The 4,420-nt window shown below is 35.5% G+C and overlaps 1 long non-coding RNA gene and 1 other non-coding gene across 2 annotated transcripts; one reads left to right on the top strand and one right to left on the bottom strand.

Annotated features, from left to right (window-relative positions):
* The first annotated feature begins 656 nt into the window (after window positions 1-656).
* Window positions 657-762, top strand: LOC138890905 (U6 spliceosomal RNA). Its single transcript, XR_011407267.1, has one exon. It is a non-coding gene; the product is annotated as a U6 spliceosomal RNA (small nuclear RNA).
* A 2,326-nt stretch (window positions 763-3,088) lies between these two features.
* Window positions 3,089-4,167, bottom strand: LOC104247268 (uncharacterized). Its single transcript, XR_011406636.1, has 2 exons — window positions 4,020-4,167; window positions 3,089-3,342 (listed from the first exon to the last, which is right to left on the bottom strand). It is a non-coding gene; the product is annotated as an uncharacterized lncRNA (long non-coding RNA).
* Between the last annotated feature and the right edge of the window lie 253 nt (window positions 4,168-4,420).

The following is a 4,420-nucleotide window of genomic DNA, read 5'->3' as shown; positions in this document are numbered from 1 at the left end:
TGGTACCAAAAAAACCGATGAACAACGAACCACTCAAAGGCTAAAAAACACACTGGAATTTTTATATGCAGAAGAAGAAGATCAGAAAATTTCGTAAGTAAAGATTCTGGGATTCAAGAAATATTTATAGACCATTTGACGCTATTTCTGAAAAGGTTTGCAACCTTTCAAAAACAACCATAGCTATTGGAACATGTGTGAAACTGAAATATTGCGGGAAACAGCGACAACGCGCGAGGCTTGCCTTGTTCTTACCTCTTTAAGAGCTAGAAGAAGAGCAATTGTATATATACCCATCAAAATCCTTTTCTTCCTCCAATATGGGACAATGTCCCTTTGGCAAGGAGGGAAACTCAAATATTTTATTTTCCCTTCATTTCTCATTCACCCTCTTTAAGTTACAGAAGCTTAAAAGCCCAACATTACGGTATCATGAAACAACAACAAAGGATACATACAAGTCACAATTATGGTAAATTTTTATGCGCATTTACACAACTAGCTTCAATCGACTCTAATTTTGTGGGGACTTGTTTAGTTGTTTTGCTTTTGCAGCATCCACATACGTTGTTTCTCAGTTGGCTTAGAAAATTTTCTGCAACGACAAAAAATGAAACTTTGATATCTCCCTTAACAGAGAGTATACTTATAAGGGAATTACCCCTTCGGAATATCCAATAAAATTGAAATGACACAGAGAAGATTAGCATGACTCTGTGCAATTGGAATGACACAGAAAAAACTAATGTAGACTCTACAAAAAGATGTCTACGTACAAATCGAGAAATGATCCAAATTATTTTGAGTTTAAAAAGTAATCCTTATCCTGAAGAGGATGAGGTGATAGGAAAGTGAACATAATATTTTTTAAAACAAACGTTATTTCCAAGCACAAATCTGTCGAAGAAAAATGCTAAAACTGGTATGGACACCGACTTTTCCTTTCCTAGACTTTGAAATTAACCAGCTCAAGTATGAAAAGAATGTGAACAACAAGATGCTTAAATGAAAGATGTTTCGGTGGGAAACGGTTTGTGTTTGGCTAATTAATTTGAATAATACTTTGGAGCAGTAATTAATGTTTGACCAAACTTTTAGAAACTGCTTCTACGTGTATTTTTTTCAGAAGTACTTTTAAGATAAGTGCTTTTGGAGATAAGCTACTTCTTTCTGCTTCTCAAAAACTGTTTCTACTTCTCCACAAAAATACTTTTTTTCCTACTAAAAGCTTGGCCAAATACCTCATTTTTTGTCAAAAATATTTTTGGCCCAAAAAAATCACTTTTGGTCAAATATGCTATAAGCCTACAACGGTAGAATCTGGAATTTATGAGGGATATGTGAGTTCACACTCATGAACAGTAACATAATACTCCGTTTTCTCCGGTAGGAAATTATGTCCATTACCAAAAAATTCTAGTTCCTGAAGATGATTCAAGCAAAAAAGGAGCCTTGGAGTAACGGTAAAATTGTTTTCGTATAATCTATAAGTTACGGGTTCGAATTGTGGAATCAGTTATTAATGTTTGCATCAAGGTATGAATGTTAAGGGGTCGGGTCAGGCTAGAGGAAAAGGGAACCGGCTGGTTTCAGTACCGGTTAAGGCGACCCGGGGTAATCCTGCAGACGTCCGCAGGCCTTGGCGTCTCCTTCTATCTTTCCATACTGTTTCTTTTATTTATTTCAGAAACAACTTTGTATTTATCTTTCGGACTCCTATTTGTAATATTCCTAGACAGTCTGTGACATTATGACACCAGTTCTGGGTAGCTTATGTTTATGGAATTGTATCGGTATTATCTTAAGTTGTTACATTTCATTCTTGCGCCTTCCGCTTTATTATTTTCGTTGTTTATATAATGTCAATTCATAGCTGTTAAAGGATTAAAAAATAGAAAAGGTAAAATATTTGGAATGATTAGCTTGCCTAGCTTTCACTAGTATGCACCACCACGACTCCCCAATATGAAAAATCCGGGTCGTGATAATGTAAGTACCACAACGATACCGAACCAGTATAAATCGTTGTGTGTTATTTACTTCTCTTTACTGCTTACTTTCATTCTATGCTATGGTCAGTTAACTAATACTTGTGTTAGTCAACTAAATTTTAAATAGTCAACAATTCACCCTCCCCCAACCCCTCTTGTACGTTTACATGTGAGCGCACTCTATTAGCACGGGGCATGATTTAACATGAATTGAGAATTGAGAGATGAGTGAAGAAATGAAGAAGAGTGGGAGGTCTATTTATAGTTTTTCAAAGAGATAAATTAGCAAATAATAAAAGTATTATTTTTAAAAAAAAAGATGCCCAAAAGGGGTCTATTCTTGAAAATTAGTCATTGGGCAACAGTCAAAATAGCAGTCAAAATGACAGTTGACTGTTGCCAACTGTCAAGAGTATTTAAAAAAAATTGAACTAGTCGTTGAACCGGTCTGGTCCGATTAACCGGTTCAAGATTGACAAGAACTTACCGGGTTGGACCGGTCCAGTTAACCCGTAATGAAATTTTCCCCGGCACAGGCCGGTTCACGTCCAAACCCAGTCCTGCCCGGCCCGCCCCCTTACCACCAGGTCGATCAGGGTCGGTCAGGTTTAAAACCGACCAAGGCCGGTCCAGAATCGGGCCTGCCCGACCGTTTGACAGGCTTACATCAGGGGTAAGTTGTCTACATCATATCCCTTAGAGTACGACCTTTTCTTGAATCTTATGTGAACACGGAATATCTTGTACACCGAGCCACTCTTGCGTATGATGCAAGCTGTCAAATTTTTCGGATATACATCAAAGTGAGTTGAAGAATAAGTAATAATTCCACCTTCCAAATCAAAACTACTTTTTTACTTCTTTTTCCTTTTTTCTTTTTAATCTCAAGGTTTATAAATGAGTTTGCTAAAGTGTAAGTCATTGTACAATAAATCAGAGTTATATTTTACTGCAAACTCTTAAGACCATATGGTTGTTTTAGTTTTTCATTATCCTTTGTGATAATTGACTTGTGAATTTATTTGCAGTTATAAAATGTAGCCTATGTTAACTATGTTATAGGGATAACAGAGGAGAAAAAAGAAGAAATGAAAAGATTGGGTACCAAAAACAAAGAACTAGGCAGAAGTTTTATTATTAGTATCGACTGCCATTACAACCCCTTTCACACTTAGTAATTAAAAGGGGGATTAGAAAGTTAAAACACAAAAAATCCAATTTATGGATTTTTATTACTTTGAGTATAAATGTAATCAAGATGAGCAGCCATTGTCCTCCTCTTCAGACATTCCTCTTCCTCCACTCCTTCACATTTTGCTTCCTTAATCTGAATTTTCCCTTCACTTGCAATCTGCCCATAAAACAAAACACAAATCAATTAATAGACTATACATTAATTTCTTTTTTACACCGTCGAGTTAAAATAACTCACAGCATGTAACGGACTATAATAAGCTTAAATTAGTAACGGAAGAATTAAAGCAAATAACTTGTTATAATCCGTTAGGAGTAACATATACACATAAACCAATAAAAAAAGCAGGCCGGTGCACAAGCATACCGCGTTCACGCAGGATCCATAGAAGTACCGTACGCAAAGGGTATTATGTAGGTAGCATACTTTGATGTAAGTATCAGTGACTGATTTCACGATTCGAACCTACTACAAAACTATTTTTACATTGTTCGCATTCAGTGGCAAAACCAGAATTTTCATTAAGATGAGTCAAAATATAAACATATAAACCCAAGAATAAGTCAAGGAGTGTCAATATATAATGTATATCCATATAAAACTATTTTTTACCTAGCTACATAATATAATTTTTCGAAAAAGGGGTGATACCCCCTTGAATACATTCTCCTTTATCCTGGATTAGGACTGATTATACCCATGAAACTCACATAGACGGAGTCATTAAAACCCAATAAACAGAAAATCAAGAACACATAAATCAAAATTAAACCAGTAGAATCTTAATTTATGGATCAAATAAAGAAGAAATTATAAGAGATGTATTGACTTGCATGAAATTGGGGCTTCACCACCGCCGAAGAATCAGGACGAGCAGCAAATGTGAGAGTGAAGCAAACAAGAAATGCCACAATAAAGAGAGTGCACAACTTTGACATGTTTTCTTCTTCTTTACCCCAAGAGATTGAATTCTTTTGTTGTACTTTTTTGGCTAAGTTAGAAGAGAATTTATAGGCAAATGGATTTTCTTTCTCTAGCTCATGTCAAGATTTGATTGGACTTTGAAAATCTATTACCATTAAATTGTTGACGTGTGATAAAGCCAAGCGGTATTTAGCATGGTGCGAAATTAATCCATAAATAAAATGGTTAGCAAGTAGAACTAGCCAAAACTGTACATGCCAGAAATGGGAATTATATTAAATTCCTAATTAAGAGAATCTTTTATGGCCGA

The sequence above is a fragment of the Nicotiana sylvestris genome, chromosome 4 (assembly GCF_000393655.2).
Source record: "Nicotiana sylvestris chromosome 4, ASM39365v2, whole genome shotgun sequence".
Lineage (NCBI taxonomy): Eukaryota > Viridiplantae > Streptophyta > Magnoliopsida > Solanales > Solanaceae > Nicotiana > Nicotiana sylvestris.
This window is presented reverse-complemented; position numbering and strand designations above follow the sequence as displayed.